Raw genomic sequence first — 26733 nt, forward strand, 5'->3', positions numbered from 1 at the left:
ACAAGAATTTTTCTTTCAACAAAGCAGAAAAATAATCAAAAGTAATCAAAAAAAAAATTTTAAAAAATAAAAAATAATCGAAGTATGTTCGGCCGTCTCACGTACACAGTTCGTAATTACACGCACATAACACGAGCGTCAACAAGCAGAGTACAAAAAAAATCAAATTTTATTCAGTTTCATTGCAAGAATAAAATGAAGCAAGTTGATACCGCATTGCTTGATCATTTAATCATTAAATTTAAATTTAATGGTACACTGAGCATAAATGCAAACTATATTTTATTGATCAGGAAGATGGAGTTTGAAAACGATTTTTTGTTTTGTCTAAATATTTTTAATGATGCTGAGTGTCTTGTATGCAGCCAAGTTTTAAAATGCAAAGACGAATTTCACCTTAAGCGCCATTATTATAACGTTCGTCATCCTGATCTCCTGTTAGTAAGAGGAGTAGAGAGAGATCAGTTGATTGCTAAACTTAAAGACTGTTTTAGGATAAAATATAAATATAAATATATAAATTATTGAATAGAGAGCATGCTGACTATAGTGCTTTGGAAGACAGTCAACTGAAGACAACATATGCAATAGATTTAGCGTTAGCAAAGAAAGGTAGGCCTTTTGAGGATGGGGTTTTTGAAGTGAAATTATTGGGAATTTCCCACAAGGAAATAAATTCAGAATACAAGGATGTGTTACAATTTACAGAAGTCCGGTGGCTCAGTCGGGGAAAATGTTTAGATCGTTTATTTTGTCTTAAAGAAGAAATAGTTCGTTTTTGGAGTCCGAGGCTCTTCCAAAGGATGATCAAATAATTAATACCATTAGATGTCCCGAATTTTTATTACAGCTAGCTTTTCTTACAGATATTACGTTGCAAATAAATAATTTAAATCTAGTTTTGCAAGGAAGAAATAAAAGCATATGCGACTTGCTTCAAGCCATAATTGAGTTTTCCACAAAGCAAATTAGTTTCAAGAACGAAATGGCTTGCCCAAACTTTGTTTACTTTCCAAAAGTTTCCGAAATATATTCAAAATTTCCAAGTCCCCAAAAATTAGATAAACTCATGGAAGAAATAAATCATCTTATAACAAACTTCGACAGTAGATTTAAAGATGTTTTTTCAATGAAATGGGTTTTAAACATTTTTAGTAGTTTATTGACATACTTACTGGAGAATGTACCTATAAATATTCAAGATGAGCTATTAGCAATGAGGGAGGATTTAGCTATTCCATTGGAAACCGGCATTTCTTTTTGGAAAGATATTTAGCCTAACAAATACAGGGCCACTAAGGACCTTGTATTAAACATGTATTCAATGTTTTCGATAACATATATATGTGAGTCTACATTTTCGTCAATGTCTCTTATAAAACACAAAACATCGAAGCCAGCTAACGGACAAGCACTGGGAAACATTGCTCAAAATAAATTGCTACAATAAGGAAATTCAAATTGAAAAATTATTAGGGTTTCACAATTTATGTAAATAGTTAACTTTTTAAACCTTCTGTAGTTTGTAATTATCATTATCATCACATTATTAGTTTATATTTCATAAAAAAATTAATATTGATTTCAAAATGTAAAAAACTTAAATAATCAATACATACTCCCCTAAGGAAAAGTTTACTACGATCACGTAAAAATTACATATACATATGTAGGTATGCTACTTTCTTATTTGAATTACCAACTTATTTTGAATATTCATAGTAGGTACACGAAGTATGTTAGCTTTATTTTTCTGAACACCCACATATGAATTTAAAAAAAAAATTATTTTTAATTATTGACAAAAAAAAAGTTAAAAAAAATTAAAAAAATTTGTATTAATATTTAGGTATTTTTATCTATTAAGTTATGCATACAACAGATTCTTTTCGTATTACAGAACTTACTTAAATTCATAGTGCTTGAAGCACTCGCTTTATTTCGTTGAAAACCCATATTTTAATTAAAAAAAAAGTTATTTATTTATTGATAAACAACTTCAGAAAAACTAAGCACAAAGCATACACACATGTTTTTTATTAATATCTAAGTTAAGCCACCTTCATAATTTTACTATTAATACAACAGATACATAGGTACATTTTGAATTCCGAAAATGAGCTTGAAGCGCGTTAGCTTGATTTCTTTAAACACCCACATATGAATTAAAAAAAAAAAAAAAAAAAATTTTATTTTCAAAAAAAATCACCCTCCAAAAAACTTGAAAAAAAGTTCAACTATACACCAAACATAAGATTTTTATGTTTTCCTGTCAATTTAAGTTACGTCGACCACGTCAAAATTTATCTGTTAACTTATACAACATATACATTTTTTCCAGTGCAATACCACCAACACATAAGCATTTTTGAGCGAAACAGACTAATATTCCCACATATTGCGTCCTCTCACCGTGCCGGCCACTGATTTAAATACATATATTCTTACATGCAAACGTACATATTACAATTATCAGTTTCATTGCCTTTATTAGTTATTCGCTCTCTAACTTGTTAGCGCGGGTGGTTGCTCGTGTACATATACACATACATATAGTCATTCAAAGCATTAGCACCCCAGTGGGCATTTTGGCATTAACCTCTTTAGGAACACGTTACTACAGCAACGTCATAAAATACGGTCACTTTTTTATATCAAATCGGTGCGCGTATCATGCCCTTTCACTCATTATATATATTTTCAAAATCCTAATAATTCCTTTGCTTCGCGTTAAATAAACTTTTGTAATATCCCAAAATGGCCTTAAGTTATTATTTATTTTCTCAGATCAAATCGCCCAATTCAATGCGGAATATGATGAGGCGACGTTACAAGAGCAGTCTAGTATTTCGTTAGAGACTTTAAAGATCGAATTACTTGACAGCTGGTCAAAAGCAAAGGAGGCGTATAAGAACTGTTTGCGCGAGTTTCAAGATGAGAACGAGGTTGAAGCTGTGAAAGCTAAACAATCAGCATCCCTTAAAGACTATATGTCATGTTTCTCACGAATAAGTGACGCCTGCAACATGCCGCGGCAATCGTTGCTCCTGTCCAAGCCTCTGACCAAGTGCCCACCTCTTCGAACAACCTACGGTTACCGCCATGAGATAGGAGATATCTCACGTGAACTATGTTTCGTGGCCTTCATTCCGTGATATTTTCACGGCTATTTATATAAAAAATAGTCGACTTAAGCGACGTTGAAAATTTATGTCACCTTCGTCACAAAACAAGTGGCGAAGCACTGGAGATAGTGGAAAAGGCTCCATTAACTAACGCTGGCTTCAATATAGCGTGGTCAAATTTGCGGACTACATACGAGAACAAACGAGTTCTATTAAGCAGCCATTTGAAGACGCTATTTTCGCTCCAAGTCATTCAGACTGTAAGTGCATCGGCACTAAAGTAGCCACAGCGCAGTATCAATGGGTGCCTCTCAGCCCTGGAATTTTACGACATCAAGGTCAATGATTGGGATCCAATTTTAGTGTTCCTATGCTCAACACGCCGGCCGGAAAAAACGCTGAGTTTATGGGAACAATCACTAGTGGACAAAACAGCTTTACCATCGTGGATGCAAATGGATGCATTCCTTACACATAGATTTAGGACTCTGGAGTCAATAGGAGATGTAAAATGTTCAACGTCGTCGAATAGTGGAACCCAACAACAAAAAAATTTCTCCAACCCAATGGGCCCAAGGAAGGTGGCACTGAAAACAAATGTATCCCCGTCCAACTGCGTGTTATGTCCCAAGCAACACAATCCCTGACGTTTATGCACAAAATTCTTAGCGCTATCTGCGAATGGTAGGTTTTCGGCAATTAAAAAGCACAAGTGCTGTTTAAACTATTTAGGCCACCCACTTAAAGATTGCAAGAGTCAGTACTCGTGCGCTAAGTGCAACAGTAGACATCAGACGCTACTACACAGAGTGACTGTGAGCTCTCAAACTGCGAAAGACTCCACAAGCGCATCTTCATCACAAGCGTTTCATACAAATATACAGTCCTATTCGCATAGTAGTTTACCGTCGAAGGAAGAAAATTTTAAATATTCAAATTTGTCTTCAGCTCTACTTGGAACCGCAATGGTTCATATTTGCCTCTTAGGGTCAACATATGTAACTCGGGCTTTAATTGATACAGCTGCGTTCATCTCAGAGCGAATTCGGAAACTTTTGAAGCTGCTGTGCTGAAAAACTAACGCGGTTATTTCGCGACTAAATCAAAAAGTTTGCAACACTACTTCGAAAAGTTGCTCGTTCGTTTTGGGCTCACCCCGTGACCCAAATATTTTCTTAGAAACCAATGCGTTCGTGTTACCAAACATCACTGACACCTTACCCTCAACCTCAATAGATGAAACGATATTAGATCAACTGCCTAAAGTACTTTTAGCAGATTCGAATTTCGTCCAAAGCGGTCCGTTGGTTTGATAGGAGGAGACTTATATCCTAAAATCATGTTAGATGGCGTAAAGCGCAGTTTGCATAAAAATTTTCTGTCCCAAGAGACCGTGTTCGGGTGGATAATCAATGGAGCATCTTCCACTGCACAGATCTCTTGCTTTACTACTAAAGTCTCAATCGGGGAGGACATCTCGTTAGATTGCCAACTGCGAAAATTCTGGGAGATGGAAGAAGTTCCTAAAAGAAACCTTCAATCCTCAGAGGACTCATTTTGCGAGGAACTTTATTCGAAGGCCACCACTTGGGACGCGGAAGGGAGATATATAGCGTCCTTGCCATTCAAGAGTTCTTATCCTACAGACTTACAGCTAGGAGTATCTCGAAACATTGCATTGCGTCAATTTTATCGTAATGAATCTAGACTCTTGAAAGATGTGCAGGTAAAAGAAGAGTATGATAAAGTCGTAAACGAATATTTGGGTTTATGGAACATGGATAGAACGGATCCTCAACATTTTGAACATTTGCCAGCCAGTTCTACCTCCCTCATCATGCTATTCTGAAGCCTGAAAGTACTTAGACCAAATTACGGGTGGTTTTTAATGCATCAAGCAATACGTCAAACGGAGTATCGCTAAATGATATTTTACAAATAGGTCCCGCTCTTCAAGCAGACCTAACGCTCTTAATAGTTCGATGGCGAATGTATAAGTTCGTACTTAACAGCGATATCCACAAAATATACCTTCAGATCTTAGTCAACCCTGCGTACAGGCCTTATTAAAGGACTCTCTTTAGAGACGACCCTCAGAGTAACATACAAGACTTTCAATTAAAAACGGTAACCTTGGGGGTTAATTGCGCACCATATTTAGCAATTATGACGCTTCCACAACTGACCCAAGATAACCAAGATGTACATCCATTAGCAGCTCAAATTCTGCGAAAATCAATGTATGTAGATGACGTATTGGCAGGGCTCCATGATATATCTACTGCCCTTCAGGCAAGAGATGAACTTATTGCGACATTAGGCAGTGCAGGCATTTCGTTGAGGAAGGGGTCGTCCAATTCGAAAGAAATTTTAGCAGATCTTGCACAAGGTCACTTGCTCGATACGGATTTCCTAGAGTTAGAGGAAGCCAGAGCCACGAAGGCGTTAGGTATACGATGGAACGCGAAGTCCGACCAATTTTTTTTTTCAAGGTCCAAAAATATTCTTACGAATTTACCGCAATTCCTCTTATTTGCAACCTTCTACTAACGTTTGAATCACTAAACTGTTAAATAAATAACTCCACTATTCAATAATGCAAAATGGCCTTTATTAAAGTACTGTAACGACAGCCTTTGAGGATTTCTCTGACGACACGCAAGCGGGTATATGAACAGATGTGTAAGCAACCGCTAACCAAATCCCCTTCTCCGCTTTACGATATTAACAAAGCTGATATTTGATTGTGAGTGGGTTGAACTGTTGCTTGCACATATGTGTATACCCGCCGCGAATGGGTCGATCGCGGATTGGTTTGATCAAAGCAGGAAGGCGATTCCTGACTTACGGTGTCCTAAATGCCGCAAGGGTTAGTGGGTACAAAAGGGGGTCCCGCTGATCAACAGCATTCAAAAACGAAAAGTCGCGGTCTTAACTAGTGCCAAAAGTGGAGTGAAAATTTTTATATTCCAAGTGCGTTTAAAGTGTGGGTGCGCGAGTGACAAAGTTTTTTTCAAAGTGCAGTTTCACGCTAAAAGTAAACGCGAGCGAATAAAATAAGAGTGAACCTTGGTACCAGGGAATCCTCCCTAGGTGCACCACAGAACAAAAAGTACCGCCACCACTGGGCGTGGAAAAATCCCCTTAAGAAAACAGCAAAGTCACCGCGCATGAAGCCAGCCGAAGGCCACGATATTTTTTTCACATAAATTTATACAAAATGACACGAAAAAACATACAAAAAGATACAAGTTATTTGGTCGAAAAAAACACGCAAAACAGCAACAAACACCAACCACACATACAAAAGGGGTCAATTGTCCAATTAAGGGATTGTTTTCTGGCCAAAAGGGCAGCCAACGAGGCTATATTGGCCAAAAGCGTCCAAACGGATTAGCCCCAGAATCGACGAACACCAGCACACACAAGCACACGCACATAACACAGTCAGCAAACTTTCAGCATAGCTACATTCGAGCTCAAACATATAATACAACACGCAACACCATACATTTTTCACAAAACCAAGAAGAGGTAACATAATACACTTGTATATCCACAATACAAGAAATTTTGGCAACGGGTTGTATCAGCTCATTAGCAACATATTTACACTTTTTTGGCCACGCAACATCCGTCGTCGCTAACTTGTTGCTAAACACTTAGTGGCACAACCACCCACGTAGCTAGCAACATAGAACACGGCATCATCGGCCACATTCATCCACCTTTATTCACTACACTGAAACCCAACACATCACTAATTTATCATTGAAAAATCTGAGAGCGAGAGAAGTTAAGCGCGACTCACCCGGAGCGGGCTCGCCAACTTAAATATTTTTATCTACTCACCACAGTTTTAATTTATATTTATTATATTAGGCCGTACAACTATTACTTCTTTTTTTTTTTTGAAAAAGGTGAAAGGTTATTTGAATTTTGAATTTTTATGAATTTAATTCATTTGTTATTTAATTAATTTTTTTGTTATTAGTTCTATAATTTAATTCGTATACGTCTTTTTGCATCCTTGATTTTTCCTACCCTAGTTTCACTGTCAGCAATACATTATTTTTGTCGAAACTCACACTAATTTCTGGGCATTCGTACCCAGCCCATCGCAAGAAATTTACTCGCAAACACTAATTTTTCTTTTGAATTGTAATATTATCTTGTTGTATAAACCAAAAGAAAATTTTTTTCTATCCAAAAAATTTTTGGGATTCCTAATTATCACATTTATTTTACTTACACTTTCAATTTTTATTAAATTGATTTATTTTTGTTAATATCCAGTCGGTACTCCTACTGTCTGGTCTCCGCGATTTTTTATAAATATTTTTTTTATTTTTCTCACTTTTTATGCAGAAAAGTAACTCTATTTTAACGTAATTTTGTTCTTCGCGATTTTTATTATTTGGAGTTTTTATAGCAGTGTATAAAAGTATGCACATGCTTTGAACTGAAACGCAAACTAAAGACAAAAGACATTTGGGCATAGGATTAGCCGTGACCACGGTCAATCGGCCAAAGACCTGTAACAGAACATAAATTCCATTGTTTTGCATATGTTGTTTGTTTTTTAAACGGTTTTATTTAGCTTGAGTTGACAGGCAGGCCCCACGGCCGTTCTGAACGAATCTTGTAATTGAAATTTCAGTAACTTCCCGATAAGCTACAAGCTGGAAACTTGGAATATAGTTCAGAACCCGATGACAATGCAATAATAAGAAAAAAAAATCTCCGCTAGGTGGCTTAAGGATAGAGATACTCGCAAAGTTCGCATTTATGGTCCGATTTGGCTCATATTTGGAACACATAATACATGCAAGAATAGAAATCGACTTGTGAAAAAAGCGCCGCTAGGTGGCGCATGTATAGAGATATTCGCAAAATTCGCATTTGTGGTCCGATTTGGCTCACATTTGGAACACATAATACTTGCAAGAATAAAAAGCGACTTATGAAAAAAATCGCCGCTAGGTGGCGCAAGGATCGAGATATTCACAAAAATCGTATTTGTGGTCCGACTTGGCTCATGCTTGGAACACATAATACATACAAGAATAGAAAGCGACCTATCAAAAAAAATCGCCGCTAGGTGGCGCAAGGGTCGAGATATTCACAAAAATCGTATTTGTGGTCCGATTTGATTTGGTCCATATTTGGAACACATAATACATACATGAATAGAAAGCGACCTATGATGCCCGATTTGGCTCATATTTGGAACAAATATTGCATACAGTCCAGTAGAAGTGAAATCAAAATATTTTGGAGTTGGAGGAGGGACAAGCATACGTGGCGCAGAGTCGAGTAAAGCTTTTGGAAGGATTATGTATTGAGGACTTGGTTGTAACAAATTGTCAGGAAAGAGTCCTTGTAATAATGAGTCACTAAATGAACTTAATAGAATGAGAAATAATAGGCAATTAAATAAAGACTAAAAACTTGAAAATAAAATAATTAAAAAAAAATGTTTAAGTTAAACGGTTTTATTGAAAACAATACTTACATGAAATAATAATAATACGAAAAGCTAGAAAATAATTAGGTAGGTCTAGTTACTACACTCCTTATCAATCTAGGGCGTTGATCAGACAATTAAATAAAAGCATTAGACGCGTCATATTTCTATTGATAGTCATAAGTAAAACCAACTGAACCTTAATCAGGTTATGCTACGCCTCACATTTTTAGAAATTTCACGCACCCAACGCTTTTATTTAATTGTCTGATCAACGCCCTAGACTGATAAGGAGTGTGACGACTGGTACCTGGGACCTACCTAATTATTTTCTAGCTTTTCGTATTATTATTATTTCATGTAAGTATTGTTTTTAATAAAACCCTTTAACTTAAACATTTTTTTTTTTATTATTTTATTTCTTTTTTACTTTCAGCTCCGCACAACGATTTGGTACCAACTCGGAGTTCTGAGCGAGTGAGTTATTCATAATAGAAAGAAAAAATTCGTACGCACACACACCTTAACCCACGTAAATTTGTAATAACAATCCCAGAGTAAAGTAGCACACACCCACACATATAGTTAGTTCAACATTTCTTTGGGAGCGAGCGCACACACAAGCGTACAGATATACACATGTTTATGCGTATGCTTGTACACAAATGGTTAGATATGTATTAGGCCGTGTCTAAGAATTAGAATATAAAGTACGTGAAAGAAAGGAAAAGTTAAGGAAAATTTGGATTAAGTATTAATAGGTAGAAGTAATAATTGAATTTAATTCATATAGTAGTAAGTGCATAGAAAGAATAAGTTTTCGAGATAGCTATTTAGGTTTTCAATATACATTTTTTTTTTGAAATAGTTTATATCAATAAATTGTCACTTGGAAAAAAAGTGTTGCATAATTAATTTTTGTTTGCATACATGGGCTGAAATTGTGATCTTTTTAGGTAAGTAAACCATGTCTGGCTAGAAGCTGCAAGTTGTTGGTGCAGGTGTTGCCCTTGTGCTAGCTGATGGTAAGTTGGGGTATTTGAGTAAGTAATGGAAGGGACGTAAAGATTTAGAAACGAACATTTTTCAGGTTTAAGGGGTCTCTACTCGGGAAACGGAGCCATAGTAGAGTCCAAAGGCTGTTCACATCTCGTGAACAGGAGGGGTGGGAAGGCTCCACCTGACTCGGACAGGTTTTCTCCCGCTTTCCTATATTTATTTTTCTTTAGTTTGTTTAGATAATTTCCCTCAGGCATGAACTCAATTTTGCTATGTAACTGTTGGGGAAGGAGAAGGGGCAAGAACCGCGCCTCAAAGCCGACGAGCCTCAGCCGGGCTACTACCATGCCACCCCGCCACTCCTCCTCTCGCGCACCAGGCAGTTACGTAACAGTACTTCACAATAACACTTATACTTCGCAACCGATAGCTTGCTTAAATCAAACTGATTGTCGTGTCCCTACTGTTGCTGCTTTTTATACTGTTCGGTTTCCTCGGTGACATATTTCTAGGCGTTTCTATTTCTGGAATTTACTAGTTAGTTATCAGCTATAAATTTTTCAGCTATAACTACAGATGCACGATTTTATAGCTTCTCTCATAGCCCATGCGCGTGTATATGTGAGTGATACTTGACATAATGATTGATTCGTTTATGTAGATACAAGTGACCGTCTGCTTTATTGTTGTTGTGGCTTCATTTACTTAGTATCAGACTAGTGATGCGACTATCACTAAGTGTCACTAATGTTCGTCACACTGCCCTCCACCAAAGTCTGATCGTCCCGATCAGGCAAATCTCTCGCTCTAAACGCCAGCCTTTCCAAATGAACCATTTTCATTTTGGTTCGTGGTTTGCCAATGGTTTGTATGCGGTACACTACATCGTGGATCCGTTTTACAAATTTGTATGGGCCTTCCCAATTACACTGTAATTTTGGGGACAAACCTTTTTTTCGTTGTGGGTTGTATAACAGCACCAAATCTCCTTCCTTAAACCCTTCCGAATAAATTGCTTTATCGTATCTCGCTTTCATCTTGTCGCTTATAATCTTTGCTCGTTGCCTTACCAGATCGTGTATCTCTCTCAGCTCTTCTTTCAAGACACCAGTGGATTTCTTGACATTTCTCTCCGCATCGGCATCTATCCCAAACTCCAAATCAGCTGGCAGTTGAAGGTCATTGCCAAAATTACCTTTGCGGGAGTTTGGCCCGTTGTCTCATTCACTGCCGATCGGTAAGCCATCAAGAATAATGATATGTGTGTATCCCACTTCTTATGGTACTTTTATACAACTTTCCTTTAATGCTCCTCCAATGTTCTATTGAAAAGTTCCACCATACCATCGGACTGAGGATGCAATGCAGTTGTCCGTGTTTTTGGAATGCTCAACTTCTTACACATTTCTTGGAACACAGCTGATTCAAATTTCCTGCCTTGGTTAGCATGTAACTCCATTGGTACACCATAACTTGCAACCTAATCGTTTGTAGCCACTTCTGCTACTATTTCCGCTTCTTGGTTTGGGATTTTGTATACCTCTAGCCATTTACTGAAACAATCCATAACCACCAGTACGTATTTGTTTCCGCGGTTGCTAGTAGGAAATGGACCTGTGACATCCATCGCGATCCTTTCAAATGGTGTACCTGAAATATACTGCTTCATCTGGCCATGACTTCGTGTTTTGGGCCTCTGGTTTTCCAATCGAACGGCTGTAGTATGCAATTACATTCTCCTGTCCATCGACCAGTTGTGATAAAACGTCTCCTATAGCATATCCACTCGCATCTGTATCTAGTATAAATGTTGGTCCTGGAATCGGATATGCCCACACTGGGACAGTGCACAAACGCTCTTTCAATATTTGGAAAGCCACTTCTTGCTCCTTTTTCCATTCAATAGCTTTATTTTTTCTTGTAAGCTCATGGAGGCTATGGGATACGCTGGAAAAGTTTGGTAGAAATCGGCGGTAATGTGTGCACAGCCCAAGGAAACTTCTTAATACATGCAAGTTCTGTGGTCTTCGACAATCCTTTGCTACATCTATCTTTTCATTTACTGTACAGATACCTTCTGTCGTTAACTTGTGACATAAATAATTTACTTCCTTTTTAAACAGCGAACACTTTTTGGGACTTAGTTTCAGACCAGCGCCATCTATTCTCTCGAAAACTTCCACCAACTTCTTAAGATGTTCATCAAAGTTCTTACCCAATACGATGATGTCGTGCAGGCACACCAAGCGTGTTTTCCAATGTAGTCCTATCAGTACCTGCTCCATGAGTCTCTCAAAAGTAGCTGGTGCATTACAAATTCCAAAAAGCATCACTGTAAATTGCCAAAGACCATCACCGACACTGAAGACTGTTTTCTCTTTACCTTCCTCCTTCACCTCAACTTGCCAGTAGCCGCTTTTCAATTCCAGTGTGGAAACCCATTTCGTACCAGATAGCGAGTCCAGAGTATCGTCAATTCTTGGCAAGAGGTAGCTATTCTTTTTCGTGACGTCGTTCAACTTGCGGTAGTCCACGCAAAACCTCATTTTCCCATCCTTCTTCTTCACAAGTACCACCGGTGAGCTCCATGGACGAGCTGATGGTTCAATGACGCCGCTGTCGCTCATTTCTTGTACGATTTGACTCACAACTTCCCGTTTCGCCAGTGGAACACTGCGAGAAGCTTTACGTATTTTACTCGCGTCTCCAGTGTCAATTTGATGTTTCACAACATTGGTGCGGCCTGGTTTGGAACCATCCTGGTCAAATATCTTTGCGTACTTTAGGAGCAGTTGCTTTCCCTTACTCTAATAATCTTGATCTAGCCCCTCCGTCCATGCCGTGATGTCATTTGAAGGATCAGTCTTGCTAGTTGAAACGTGTTCCTGGAGCTGTTCACAGTTAATAACTATTTCAGCCTCTTGGCATCTTCCCAAAATAGCTACTTTGGTCAGTTTAAGTGGTGACTTGAACTCATTGAGTACACTTACCGGAATACGTCCATCCTGTTCTGTCATAGCCAGGATATTTCCTAGAAGTATGTTCGGTGTTGATTTGTTTGCTGCCTCGAAAACCCACAATTTTTATGTCCCACAATCTACATCAATCTTTGCCCAGATGACGGCTCCGGATTTTGGTGGTATTTGCTTACTCTCTTCCACCAGCACTCGTTTACTGCTGTAGCCGCTCTCGTAGCCGAAATTAAGTGGCACATTCATGTTCTTATATCGCATCGTCTTGTTTTGCATATCGATCTGTCGATTAAGAAGTCCACTCCAATTATGATTTCATCAACAATCTTTGCCACTATAAAATTGTGTAGTACAGTGAAGTTCCCATTTGCTACTTCACATGCTACTTCTCCAATTGCCTGTGTGTCCTCTCCCGTGGCTGTAGGTAATCTTGCTCCAAGCAATGGTCTTATCTTCTTGTTGACTAAATCTGATGGAATGATGGAATGGGATGCACCCGTATCTACAGTCAGTAAACGTTCCTTTCAATCCGCATGTCCTCCTACAGTAAGATTGCTTGATCTTCTTCCAATTTACTAGATAGAGATTATGGGGCATTTAATTGAGGGAGCTAGCTGTCGCCTCTTGCGGCTGACTCGCTTTAGTTTGCTCATCTTCATCAGCTCTGCGTTTACGGCCACCCACATTGCTTGAACTGTTAAGATTGGCACTGCAATAACGAGCAATGTGCCCTGGCTTCCCACATTTAAAGCATTTGACGGCACCATCGTTTTTCTGCTGCGTTCCTTTAATGCATCCAAAATTGTGTCTACCCAGTGTGGCCTTTCCACTTCCAAGCGATGAGCTTTGTATGCGGGCTTACTCAAAAGTGACGCTGTTTCCTGAGTCAGTGCATGGATACCGTTTCCGCGAATGTGGGTTTTGGGTTTGCATATATCGCTCGCTTCCTTTCTACGTCCCGTATGCCATTTATAAAACTCTGGATTTTTACCCTCTCGGTTTACTCCACGCGTGCGTCCGCATTTGCCAAATGAGCCAACTTTTCAACATCCGAAGCAAACTCTTGCAAATTCTCATTAGCTTTTTGGTAACGGTTTTTCAATTCTATTTGATATCTGTTATCTGTGTTCCGTGTTTCCTGTGTTCGCTTCCGTACCTTCGTTCTACAGCAGCCATCAATGCTTCATAGTTGGTCCGCTCTCCTTCGGGAATCGTCTGTAGGATTTCGGTTGCTGACCCCTTCAATGCTACGAATAGGGCTGCAACTTTATCTACAGCATTCCAGTTATTCACTGCTGCGGTCTTCTCGAAATGAAGCTTAAACACCTGGAAAGGGACAGAACCGTCAAAGGATGGTGTTTTTGCCTTTGGATTACTGAAACTGCTAGGCGATTTAGTTGCAACTCCTGTGTACTACCTCTCAATGTTTAAATCTCGGCATCAATTTTGTCATCGAGTCGTAAAATTTTTGTATCTTGCGCCTCCAACTTGAAGGAAAGACTGCGAGGATATCTGTGCTGAAATTTGCGCCGACATATCGGATATTCGTGCCTCTTGTGTTTCCATGTTAGTTTTAATCTGTGTCGACATTTCTGAAATACGCGTTTCTTGTGTTTCCATCTTGGATGTTATACGTTTCTTCTGGGATTCTAGTTGAGATGCTATACTTGTCTTCTGTTCTGCCAGTTGAGATGACATTTGTGACGCCGTTTCAGAAATGCGTGCCGCCTTTATTTCCAATTGTGATGCCATATATGTCTTCTGTTCTTCCAGTTGATATGACATTTGCGACGACATTGATATTACTGTCGATGTTTGTGCAGATATTGCAACCAATATCATGTTCAAGTCTGTGCTGGTAACTGTCTGCGATGTTTCGTTTTTCTCTTCCATTTTTGTTGTTCCACATCAAGATAGAAGATATACTCATCCACATCAATTCCTTGCGACTCCATTACCTCTCGTAGCCATGCTTGAAGTTCGATATTATTGCCGGTTGTATTCAATCCACGGTTCTCCAACTCCTTTTCCAGTTGCTGGATCTTTAATTCACTCAACTTTGCCATGTCCAAGTTGTATTCCCAATCTTCGCAATTTATTCAAAAATGCCTCTTCTGATACCATTTGTTACAAATTTACTGCAATTCCTCTTATTTGCAACCTTCTACTAACTTTCAACTGTAACTATCACTAAACTGTTGAATAAATAACTCCACTATTCAATAATGCAAAATGGCCTTTATTAAAGTACTTCACAATAACACTTATACTTCGCAACTGATAGCTTGCTTAAATCAAACTGATTGTCGTGCCTCTACTGTTGCTGCTTTTTATACTGTTCGGTTTCCTTGTTGATATATTTCTAGGCGCTTCTATTTCTAGGATTTATAACTAACTTATCAGCTAAAAATTTCTCAGCTATAACTACAGGTGCACGATTTTATAGCTTCTCTCAAAGCCCATGCGCGTGTATATGTGATTGATACTTGCACAAATGATTGCATACTTTTGGGAGTATCTCAGATATATAAATGTGGTTGTGCGTTGCTTCTCCGCTGCGTGAACGTACATATGTGTAGAAATAATGATTTATTCGTTTATGTAGATACAAGTGACTGTCTGCTTTATTGTTGTTGTGGCTTCATTTACTTAGCATCAAACTAGTGATGTGAGTATCACTTAGTGTCACTAATATTCGTCACAATATGTATTGAAAGATAGCTACACCAAGCGTGAAGCGCTCTCGCTCATAGCAGAACTTTTTGACCCCGTAATTGTTTCAGCGTGGCTTAACAAACAACCTAGCTCTTGGACTACCTTTGTCGCTAATCGAGTGGCAAAGCTACAGGAATTCGTAGGTTTTAGGCATTGGAATCACGTCGATTCAGAGGATAATCTTGCCCATTTTGGTAGCAGAGGAGCATATCCTCAAGATTTGAGCTCAAATCATTTATGGTGGCACGGGCCCTCTTGGTTAGTGAAAGATGCCGGTCAATGGCCAACATACGAACCCGAAACGGAAGACGTCACACTCGTGGCCAAGGGGATACAGGCACACACCTCACTCGTATCTAGTTATGAGAACCCCCTTTAAAGATTTTCTTCGCTTCCACGAGCACTTAGGGTTTTAGCATATGTTTCCGATTCTTCAATCGGACTAGCAAGCACACTCGTCAATTTCATTCGTACCCCTCCATCTCGGGCAAGGAAATCTCAAAAATGCGTACTCCACTAATAATTATTTCCCAAATGAATCATTTTCCGCAGGAGCATAAGAATCTCACGTTAAAACTCCCCATACACCCAAAAAGCAAAATTCTAACTTTGAATCCGTTCTTAGATAACCACGGTACAATTCGTGTCAATGGTCGACTGACAAACTCGCTCATGTTATCCTATAACGAAAAATGTCCGATTCTTTTGCCCTATAATTGTACGTTGTCAAAGTTGTCAGTCCATTTCATTCACAACATTTCTTTGCACGGTGGTAATCAGCTGATGTTACGTTTACTTCGCCAACAGTATTGAATTCCGAAGTCCACGAATCTGATAAAAACCATAACTCATAACTGCAAACCATGTGTCTTACACAAAAAGCGAGATCAGTGCCAAATTATGGCTGCTCTCCCAGAGGAACGGACGGTACTTTCCAAGCACTTTGAAAATACAAGTGTAGATTTCGCGGGTCCATTCGACATTAAGAGTTTTTCGGGAAGATCTTATTAGATGACGAAAGGATATGTTGGTATTTTTGTATGCTTTTCTACGAAAGCAATTCATTTAGAAGCAACTAGCGGTCTTTTCAAGATTGACTGCTCGAAGGAGCTTCCCAAAAAATATCTTTTCAGATAATGGAACAAACTTCGTGGGCGTATCCACCATTCTTAAGAAAGATTTCAAAAAGTTCATCCTCACCACTCAGGAGTCGGTGTGCAATTTGTATAGTCAGCAAGAAGTCTCCTGGCATTTTATTACTGCAGGCATATGGCTCCGCATATGGGTGGCCTCTGGGAAGCTGAAGTTAAGAACTTCAAATTTCATTTTCGTCACACTGCTGCGTCTCAAAAATGCAACTTTGAAGAATTCCAAACCCTTCTTTGTCGTGTCGAAGCCTGCCTGAATTTGAGGCCAATATAGCGGAACTCTAATGACCCAGCCGATTGCGCAGCGCTCACCCCTGGCCACTTTCTAACTGGAGGTCTATTACTGGCTCCGCCGGAACCCTCAATCGAAACAAACCCGATCTCATTAATGAATCGGTGGCAAAAAATTAAGGCCCTTAGCCAACAACGCTCGCTTCGTTAGAAGGAAGGGTATTTGAAATAACGTCATAAACGCCATAAATGGAAGTCTCCTCAAAAGGATATTGCAATCAATGATCTGGTCGCTGTACGACATGAAAATCTTCCACCAAATGAGTGGCGCTTGCGCAGGGTCACCAATGTATACCATAAAAAAAAAAAATAAATGTAAGGCGCGATAACCTCCGAAGAGATCTAAGGCCGAGCTTCTCTTCCAATTTGCGTCGTGCTCCTCTTGATTTTTCCCTACAAATTGGCCGGACGGGACCTACATGTTTTATGCCGACTCCGAACGGCATCTGCAAGGCAGATGAGTTTTCACTGAGAGCTTTTCATGGCAGAAATACAATCGGAGCGCTTGCCAGACACTGCCGAGGGGCGACCCCGCTTAGAAAAATTTTCTTCTAATTGAAAAATCTTATTTCTAAAATTTTGATGTTGCTTTTCCCGGGAGTTGAACCCAGGGCATACGGTGTGATAGGCGGAGCACGCTACCATCACACCACGGTGGCCGCCGTATACCATGGAACCCGCAAAAGGGTTCGCGTAGCCGACATTCGCACCCAAAAGGGAATGATAACGCGCCCCATCGTGTTAGTGGTTTTGCCGAACTAACTCCATACTTCTTTCTATTTGTTTTCCCTTTACCTTTAATAATGGACACACCACTCATCCAATTTTCGCCATCCGCCTCTCCCATTGCAGCGACATCAGCGGAGACATCGTCCAATACGAAGCTGGCAGCAACGGGCTCGTCAGCACCACCAAAAATTGCCAAGCTAAGCGGCAGAAAGTGCAGAGCTTGCGATTTGTCACATCCCCTCTGGTTCTGCAAAAAGTGTATAGACGCGAACGCCGACTACGCCTGGTGCTTCTGCATCGCTATTGCTCACGATACATAGCACACTCGCACACTACGAAAGCATGCGTTAGCACTGGGATATGTCACTTTTGTGGCGCAAGCATCACTCGCTTCTGCATTCGCACAATAGCCCAAGTGCCCAACGCGAACTACCTCCCGTATTAACGCAGCTTTCCGAAACTATCGCGATGCTGCCTACAGTTGCCGTTTATGTGCATGTAGGTCAGCGGAAGACTTTAAACAGGGCCCTGCTTGATGCTTGTTCACCAACAAGCAAGATTTGCAATTCGCTCGTGCGCCGTTTTTGGTTACCCACTGTGCCAGTTGCACATATCACCATGTGCAAACTGCTTATAAGCTCGTCAAACGATGCACACTTCCGCTTCTCGTTGTCGGGTAAGTTATACCAGAGCTCGGGTTGAAAATGCCGGCTCGCCATTTAGACGAATCTACGCGCAAAAGGTTTGTAAATATGACGTTGGCCGATCCCGGATTCCATACGTCCTCCGCGGTAGCAATGATTTTAGGGGGGCTGTGTACCATAAGGTCATAAGTTTCCCGGGTATCCTGTTGCCCAAAATTCCGCGTTCGGTTGGGTCCTTTCTGGCCCATGTGTCCTTTAAGGAACAGCGACCCCCTCTTGGGTTCCGTTCGACCGATTTTCGATCTCATGGCACCCGAATGGGCATTAGCTGTAGGTTGTTATGGCCCCCGAATGGGCGTAGTTGTTAAGTCTATATAAGTATTGAATTAATAATGCATTCCGTAAATACCACCATAAAAATACCACCTTACGGAAGCTTCTTTTCTAGTAATTGCAATTCCTCAGTATTGCAAGGCCGGTGGCAATGTTGAAGTCGAAGGGCTTGGGTTGGGAATCGCTGGTGTTTTCCCGATTCAACCGTTCGCCACAAAGCGACACAATTATTGGAAAATCACCGGTGAGGATTTGCATGCTAGGATGGGAGTAGCTGATGAATGGCTGGAACGAAGAGTCTTTTGATAACCATCAACAGCAGTGGATCGAGCCATCATCGCATCCTACAGGTAACCTAAGTAATTACAAGTTTTTCTATATTGATAAACTTGCTATATTATATACCTACCTGTACCCTTACCTACCTACTTATTTTGAAATACAGTGCTATTATTATATACTAATTTGCTTTGTTTTATTTCATTGGTGCTAATCTGTCACAAGTTCGTACCGGCGTTTCTTCGCTCGATTTCCCCCCTGATCTCTCTTTGAAGATGAGATGTAGTTCAGTTCGCCATGCTTCCGCTCACTCCATTGAGCTACGTTCCAAACATGCGTGTAGGTCCAACGCCCTTTACTAGAGGCCTCCCACCGTTCTTGCCACTTAGCTATTGTTTGTGTCCTTGCTCTTTTCTTGGCTTCTTCAGATGGTCGCTCGATATTAGTGCTATACAGATCGGCCATTTCGCTTGCCTGTAAGTGCACTAGGATTTTCCGGGTTAGGACCGGAATCGCGTCGTCGGACACCGTTCGATAAGCACTTGCTTTTTTTGTAGCTGCAAGTCGGTATGCTGCTAATATATCTTTTGATGGGTCTGTTTAGAGCCGAACCACACTGGCGCTGCGTATAATATTATCAAGCTGGATACTGTGCACAATAGCTGAAGGGTAACTTCGCTCGGACCACCTATATTAGGCATTATTCGCATAAGTGCTTCATTTTAATTAAGCCCGCCTTTGACTGTCGTGAGCGATAATGGTGAATCCAAATTTTCCGTCGATTGGCCTTACTTATTAAATATATATTGTTGCCGATTCTCTGATTTGTCTTTCTTGTTCGACCAGATCGATATCTTCGAATGTCCGTATGAACTGAACACAGAGATATTTTCAAAAGTTTGGCTATTTCTCGATAGTTTCTCCCTGTTTTTGCAAAATAATGATTTGTGCTCGTAAATCCACGGAGGGAAATCGCTTGACCATTTTCTTACTTACTTACTTACTTAATTGGCGCTTAACTGTCTAAACGGTTATGGCCCTCCAACAAGGCGCGCCAGTCGCTCCTTCGCTCCGCCAACCGGCGCCAATTGGTCACACCAAGGGAGTTTAAATCGTTTTCCACCTGGTCCTTCCAACGGAGTGGGGGCCGCCCTCTACCTCTGTTTTCATAGGCGGGTTCCGATAGGAACACTTTCTTGGCCGGAGCATCATCTTTCATTCGCGAAACATGGCCTAGCCAGCGCACCCGCTGCGTTTTAATTCGCTGGACTATGTTGATGTCTGCGTATAGCTCGTACAGCTCATCATTAAATCTTCTTCGGTACTCGCCATCGCCAACGCGTAGAGGTCCATAAATCTTTCGAAGAACTTTTCTCTCGAACACTCCCAAAGCCGCTTCATCTGCTGTTGTCATGGTCCATGCTTCTGCCCCATATAGCAGGACGGGTACGATAAGTGACTTGTAGAGTATGATTTTCGTTAGCCGAGAGAGGACTTTACTTTTCAATTGCCTACCTAGTCCAAAGTAGCATTTATTGGCAAGATTGATTCTTCGCTGGATTTCAGTGCTGATGTTGTTGCTAGTGTTGATGCTGGTTCCCAAATAAACGAAGTCTTTTACTATTTCGAAATTATGGCTGCCAAGAGTAGCGTGGTTGCCAAGGCGCATATGCGCTGACTCTTTGCTCGATGACAGCAGGTACTTCGTTTTGCCCTCATTCACCATCAAACCCATCTTTACCGCTTCTTTTTCCAGCTTGGAGTAAGCAGAACTAACAGCGCGGGTGTTTAGGCCGATGATATCAATGTCATCAGCATATGCCAGTAATTGCTGTAAATTGCTGTAAGATTACTTGGTCTCCAAATAAAAGCAGCATATTCTAAACGAGACATGATAAAAGATGTATAGAGCAGTTTGATAGTATAGGGATCAGAAAATTTCGAGCTATTGCGTCTAACAAAACCAAGCATGGAGTATGACTTGGAAGTTATGTAAATTATATGGTTGGTAAAAGAAAACTTAGTATCAAAGATAACGCCAAGGTCCTTAATCTCACTAACGGATTGAAGATCACAATTAGATATACTATATTTTGTATTCAAACTGTTAACGGACTTAGACAAGGTCATTTGAAAACATTTAGACATGTTCAAAGAGAGACGATATTTCTCACACCACAGCTGTAACTTATTGATGTCGTTTTGTAACATCACGGCATCCTCTGGTGCCCTAATTATTGAAAATAACTTTAAATCATCAGCATACAGTAAACACTTAGCAAATGAAAAACCACTAACAATATCATTAATAAATAAAAGAATAGTAAAGGACCTAAAATACTTCCCTGGGGAACACCAGATGTAGCTATAAAGGGACTGGAGGATACGCCGTCAATAGCAACAACACAATGCCTGTTGCATAAGTAGGAACTTATCCACAGCATAAATGAAGAATTAAACCCGATGTGACGCAATTTGTTAATTAAAACACTATGCCTATCGAAAGCTTTTGAAAAATCTGTGTAAATGCAATCCACCTGGGAACCTGCTGAAAAGGAGTCAATGCAGTATTCACTAAATACAGCTAGATTAGAAACTGTTGACCTATCAGCAATGAATCCATGCTGATAGGGAGAAATGAGAGTCTTAACAGCAAAGCTCAACTTTGCATTGACCGCATGTTCAAAAAGTCATTCCTCTGTGAAAATCGTATCAAAATAAGAAACTTTGCCGAAGGAACCAAACCTCTAAAACGAATTCTGAGGCCCCCCCCCTTGGATCGAACTTTTGGGTAGGGGCAATTTCAATTCTACCTCCTGTGTCTTGTGGTGGCTTAAAAAAACAACACAAGCAATTTTACGATCTGCAATTGTGTCACAGTGATACCTTCATTTTTTAAAACGGTTGAATAAAAAACCCACACAACTATGTTTACGACATGCAAATGCATCACAGTGATGCCTTGGTTTTAAAAGGGGGTTGTAAAAACGCTAATTTCTAATAATTTTTTTTAATTTCTTTTCTATTACTAAGTTAAATTCATTTTTTCATTTACATATGTTCTGACTAAATAAATTTCTAAGGAGAAAAATAAACTCCAAAAAGAAAAAACATAGGCATTTCAAAGTGGAATTTTTCAAAATTTGCCCCTACGACCCAAAGGGGGGAGACATCAGAATTCATTTTAGAGGTATGGTTCCTTCGGCAAGGTTTCTTATTTTGATCCCTAGAATATGATTTTCATAGAGCAATGGGCGATTTTTTTGCCTCCCCACAAATCGACCCGGCCTAAGTTTAGCATTATGCGTCATACCCACCTATGCAATATACTTGCGGCATTACGCATCATGAACTTCTATGCTAAATACTTCTTAGTAACAATCATATTACAATATTATACAACATAAATTATTGAACTAACACAGCGGTTAGCTAACATCAATGTAATGCCGACTATGAAATCCTTGTCCGTTCACAGCTAATAAATTCTGCTTATTACTTACATACAAGCAATACTGTGAATTAACCAAATACTCACATTGATCTGCTGACTTTGCAAGCATGCATACAAATCTACATGTATGCATAGCATTAACCAGATTACTCGCATTGACCTGCTGACGATGCAAGCAGGCATAAAAATCTACATGTATGCAAGCAGGCATACAAATCTACATGTATGCAAGCATGCATACAAATCTACATGTATGCAAGCATTCATACAAATCTACATGTATACAAAGCATGTATACAAACCTACATGAATGCATACCCCATTACCAATGTACATATTTTTAGTTTATTAGTATTAAGATAATTATGAATGTATAGGTTAAGTAAATAACTATAAAAGAGAAAGAATTTATTTAATAACAAGTAAGGAAGGCTAAGTTCGGGTGTAACCGAACATTACATACTCAATTGAGAGCTATGGAGACAAAATAAGGGAAAATCACCATGTAGGAAAATGAAACTCGGGTAACCCTGGAATGTGTTTGTATGACATGCGTATCAAATGAAAGGTATTAAAGAGTATTTTAAGAGGGAGTGGGCCATAGTTTTATAGGTGGACACCTTTTCGAGATATCGCCATAAAGGTGGACCAGGGCTGATTCTAGAATTTGTTTGTACGATAAGGGTATCAAACGAAAGGTGTTAATGAGTGTTTTAAAAGGGAGTGGGCCTTAGTTCTATGGGTTGACGCCTTTTCGAGATATTGCCATAAAGGTGGACCAGGGGTGACTCTAGAATTTGTTTGTACGATATGGGTATCAAATGAAAGGTGTTAATGAGTATTTTAAATGGGAGTGGGCCTTAGTTCTATGGGTGGACGCCTTTTCGAGATATTGCCATAAAGGTGGACCAGGGGTGACTCTAGAATTAATTTGTACGATATGGGTATCAATTGAAAGGTGCTAATGAGTATTTTAAAAGTGGGTGCGCCTTAGTTCTATGGGTGGACGCTTTTTCGAGATATCGCCATAAAGGTGGACCAGGGATGACTCTAGAATGCGTTTGTACAATATGAGTATCAAACGAAAGATGTTAATGAGTATTTTAAAAGGGAGTGGGCCTTAGTTCTATAGGTGGGCGCCTTTTCGAGATATCGCCATAAAGGTGGACCAGGGGGGACTTTAGAATTTTTTTACGATATGTGTATCAAATGAAAGGTGTTAACGAGTATTTTAAAAGGGAGTGGGCCTTAATTCTATAGGTGGACGCCTTTTCGGGATATCGTTATAAAGGTGGACCAGGGGTGGCTCTATAATGTGTTTGTACAATATGTGTGTCAAATTAAAGGTATTAATAAGAATTTTAAAAGGGAGTGGTGGTAGTTGTATATGTGAAGGCGTTTTCGAGATATCGACCAAAATGTGGACCAGGGTGACCCAGAACATCATCTGACGGGTACCGCTAATTTATTTATATATGTAATACCACGAACAGTATTCATGCCATGATTCCAAGGGCTTTTGATTTCGCCCTGCAGAACTTTTTCATTTTCTTTTACTTAATATGGTAGGTGTCACACCTATTTTACAAAGTTTTTTTCTAAAGTTATATTTTGCGTCAATAAACCAATCCAATTACCATGTTTCAACCCTTTTTTCGCATTTGGTATAGAATTAGAATTTTTCGATATCGAAAAAGTGGGCGTGGTCATAGTCAGATTTCGGCCATTTTTTATGCCAATAGAAAGTGAGTTCAGGTAATTATGTGAACTGAGTTTAGTAAAGATATATCGATTTTTGTTCAAGTTATCGTGTTAATGGCCGAGCGGAAGGACAGACGGTCGACTGTGTATAAAAACTGGGCGTGGCTTCAACCGATTTCGCCCTTATTCACAGAAAACAGTTATCGTCCTAGAATCTAAGCCGCTACCAAATTTCACAAGGATTGGTAAATTTTTGTTCGACTTATGGTATTAAATGTATCCTAGACAAATCAAATGAAAAAGGGCGGAGCCACGCCCATTTTGAAATTTTCTTTTATTTTTGTATTTTGTTGCACCATATCATTACTGGAGTTGAATGTTGACATAATTTACTTATATACTGTAAAGATATTATATTTTTTGTAGAAATTCCACTTTAAAAAAAAAATTTTTTAAAGTGGGCGTGGTCGTTCTGCGATTTTGCTAATTTTTGTTGGGCATACATATAGTAATAGGAGTAACGTTACTGCCAAATTTTATCATGATATCTTCAACGACTGCCAAATTACAGCTTGCAAAACTTCTAAATTACCTTCTTCTAAAAGTGGGCGGTGCCAAGCCCATTGTCCAAAATTTTACTTATTTTCTATTCTGCGTCATAATTTCAACGCACCCACCGAGTTTCATCGCTTTATCCCTCTTTGGTAATGACATATCGCAATTTTTTGATTTTTCGAAATTTTCGATATCGAAAAAGTGGGCGTGGTTATAGTCCGATATCGTTCATTTTAAATAGCGATCTGAGATGAGCGCCCAGGAATCTACATACCAAATTTCGTAAAGATATCTCAAAATTTACTCAAGTTATCGTGTTAACGGACAGACGGACGGACGGACGGACATGGCTTAATACAATTTTTTTTCGATACTGATGATTTTGATATATGGAAGTCTATATCTATCTCGATTCCTTTATACCTGTACAACCAACCGTTATCCAATCAAAGTTAATATACTCTGTGAGCTCTGCTCAACTGAGTATAAAAAGGAATTAATGTTTGACTAGCTTGATCAGAAATCAGCAAAAACTGCTAAAAGATCTTGCTGGAGGAAAAGATCCTGCCAGCTCAGATCAAACATCAGCACAACTGCTAAAACGATCTGACTGGAAAAGATCCTGCCAGTTCAACCTTTAAGCATAAAATTTGCTGAATAAGCGGAAAATTGCTAAAGGCGATCATCTTGAAGGAAGAGCCTGCCAGATCCTGCCAAAGATCTGAAAGGCTAAAGTAATTAAAAGTAATTATCAAAATCCCAAAAAGGATTCAAATGAATTTTTTCGAAAACAACTATTTAATTGTTGGCAAGGATGCAAGTGACCCCATTTCACAAGAGGTTTATTTGAAAGGATGCAAGTGATCCCATTTTACAAAAAGTTTATAACAACGGACGCATGGCATCGAATGCATAATCGAGTGGAATATACACTTCGGATCCAAAAGGTACGCATAGCAGCGCATGCATAATCGAGTGGAATATACGCTTCGGATCCAAAAAGCACGCATGGCATCGAATGCATAATTGAGTGGAATACATATTTCGGGAATAAAGGACGGTACAGCAACAATTCCAATCCTAACTAACATCAAACTGGCAGCTATATTATGTATATAAATCTTTATAATTTTTATTAGAATCAATTGAGCGGCCTCAGGGACGCTAAGCCATTAGCAAAAACGATCAATATTAATAATTTTCATTTTTGTTTTATGTTAAATAAACCAGGCTCCCTGAAGAAGATGTACAAACATTGAAACGCGTAGGAGAACAAGGAAAAACTTAGTTTTTGTCTTTAATTAACGGCCTTAAAGCTCTGAAAATCAAAATATTTAAATTTCAACAATTGGCCCAAAGATTATAAAAAAAAAAGAAAAAAATCCTTTTTCCTTGAATAATATAAAATAAAATAATTTATTACCTAGGTCTCATAAGGTCATATTTTTCTATATTAGGGAAGTACTCTACTTTAGCTCCAATATATTAGAAAATATTAATAGGAAAATAGTTTGCATAATAATAATGGTAGGATAAAAATGGTAGGAACAATAAAAATAAATTAGAAACTAGTAATAGAAGCAATAAAGGTAAGGAATTAGTAGTCCATCTAAGATATCTCTTGAAAATAATCTAAACATAACTATTCCAATTTACTCAGTTATTTAATAATAATTCGTATCTAAGCAAGCGAAAACAGAATTTTTTTCTGCTTCATATTTCCATATAAATTTTAGAAAATAATTTCAAAAAAAAAAAAAAGCGGATTTTAAGTGAGTGCACACATTTAAAATGCGGCTATAAAATACATACAGAAAATACAATAAGTAAATTAAGTAAAATAATCCTTAAACTTAAAATTAAAAAAAGGGATATGCATAAAATGTAAACAATAAAAATACCAAGGTCAGCAAATCAGAAACAAAGCAAACAACCTCTTTCACTACAATATAACGTTACAGTAAAATATCAAAATCATTGAAAATACGACAAAGAGTCTTATACAATTGTTCACAAAACAATTATATAACCCTCTTTTTCTAAGGCGGATGGTGTAGCATTATGCGTCATACTCACCTATGCAATACACTTGCGGCATTACGCATCATGAACTTTTATGCTAAATACTTCTTAGTAACAATCATATTACAATATTATACAACATAAATTATTGAACTAACACAGCGGTTAGCTAACATCAATGGAATGCCGAATATGAAACCCATGTCCGTTCACAGCTAATAAATTCTGATTATTGCTTACATACAACCAATAATGTGAATTAACCAAATACTCACATTGATCTGCTGACTTTGCAAGCA

Source organism: Eurosta solidaginis, chromosome 1 (genome assembly GCF_040869045.1).
Source record: "Eurosta solidaginis isolate ZX-2024a chromosome 1, ASM4086904v1, whole genome shotgun sequence".
NCBI lineage: Eukaryota > Metazoa > Arthropoda > Insecta > Diptera > Tephritidae > Eurosta > Eurosta solidaginis.